Raw genomic sequence first — 1543 nt, 5'->3', positions numbered from 1 at the left:
GATATCAAGGCTTGGCCAGGGAAATGGTGGGATCAGCTTACAAAATGCTCAGATGCAAGCATACGGAGACAGGGCACTGCAGGAAGTCAGGCGAAGTGAGTCCCCTCCTCACACGGCAGGAGGACGGTGTGCACGAAGAATGTCCCTTGAGACGGAGGACACACCCGAGTCCCTACAAACCACCCCAGGAGAAGGTTCCTGTGCCCACGAGCCTGGAATGGACATCGGGCAGAGGGAAGACAGAGGAGAGTTTACAGAAGCACCTCTGAGGGAGCGAGGCTTCCCTAACGTGAGCAAATCAACCCCACGCCGCTCTGTGAGGCGGATAGCATTGCTTCGTCCCCCCTGTGCTCTAAGGAGGGTCCCCGGGGCTTACGAAGGTGGTGGCACTTGCCCTTGTCCCATGAGCTTTGTGTTCCAGACCCCCTGACCCAGGAGTCCAGGGTCTTGCCTACTCTGTGGTCTGAGGGCCGCCCTCCCAGGGGCTCCCACGGGGCCACCTCTGCTCCGAGTTCCCGTCCTGAGCCGAGCCCACTGGGGTTCCATGAATCTCCAATTCCAGGTGGGCCTGAGCCAGATACTGGGAGGATGAATGAGACCCCGCCACTGCCCTCAGGGAGTGCCCGGTCTGGAGGGCACCAACGGATGTGAACGGGAGCAAACACTCACCAACGCCACCTGAAAGCAGCACGCAGCCTTGGCGCTCCCTGTGGGGGAAGAGGCAGGCTCTTTAGAACGCGCGGTCCTGTCTGTAACACTCACACAAGCTCACCGTTTTGCAGTTACTACTTACCAGCGGGTGTGCTAAGCACTTCATATGGCTCAGTTCACCCCTGCAATGACTCTGGGGTGACTTCTGCTTTTAACTCCAGTTTATGGGGGGAGACACTGAGGCTCAGGGTGGGAGACGGGCTTGCCCAAGGTTACACAGGCCGCAAAGCTGGGAGCTGAGCCCCACCAGACCGGCCCTTTGTTGCCGTCTACACTGCCTGCAGAAACAAAGTTATAAACGATAGCCAAGTAAAATAGCCTCGCCATGGCCCAAAGCAAGTTCACTGGGTTTTAGGGCCCAGGCTCCCAACCAACTGAGGACATCTGAAACCACACTGGAGCACCAGGGACCAGCTCACACACCCACCACAGAGCCTGGGGGCAGGGGGTTAACAAAGGGTTAACCTCCCGGGCCAGGGCTGGGATTCCTAAGGGACTGAGGCTGGGTGCTAAGTCTGTCCTAGGGAGGCAATTAGGGAGAAAGAAGGGGACTCTAATCAGGGATCCCACAATGCACCAGGCAGGCTCTGGCATCCTCTCCCTAGGCACTGGGTTCAGGAAGAAAGAGAAAAAGAGATGTTACCTCCTCCAGGCAGCCTTCCCAGAACATTCTCCTGCACAGACTCTTTCAGAGTGCTGTCTCGCAGCCCTAATGGTCTTGGCATGAGTAGTTAGGGTGGCCATCAGACAGCCATGGGGTCGATCCTGGCTCTGTCTACTCCCGTCACTAAACTTTTCTGAGCCTCAGTTCCTTCATCTGTAAAATGGGCTA

General features: G+C 57.2%; 1 long non-coding RNA gene across 1 annotated transcript; it reads right to left on the bottom strand.

Annotated features, from left to right (window-relative positions):
- Positions 1-14: 14 nt before the first annotated feature.
- Positions 15-1125, bottom strand: LOC115284669. The gene is made up of 3 exons (XR_003905310.1): positions 794-1125; positions 670-707; positions 15-212 (listed from the first exon to the last, which is right to left on the bottom strand). It is a non-coding gene; the product is annotated as an uncharacterized LOC115284669 (long non-coding RNA).
- Positions 1126-1543: the final 418 nt, after the last annotated feature.

The sequence above is a fragment of the Suricata suricatta genome, unplaced genomic scaffold (genome assembly GCF_006229205.1).
Source record: "Suricata suricatta isolate VVHF042 unplaced genomic scaffold, meerkat_22Aug2017_6uvM2_HiC HiC_scaffold_1450, whole genome shotgun sequence".
NCBI lineage: Eukaryota > Metazoa > Chordata > Mammalia > Carnivora > Herpestidae > Suricata > Suricata suricatta.
The sequence above is the reverse complement of the archived record's forward strand: the minus strand, read 5'-3'. Positions and strand labels throughout refer to the sequence as shown.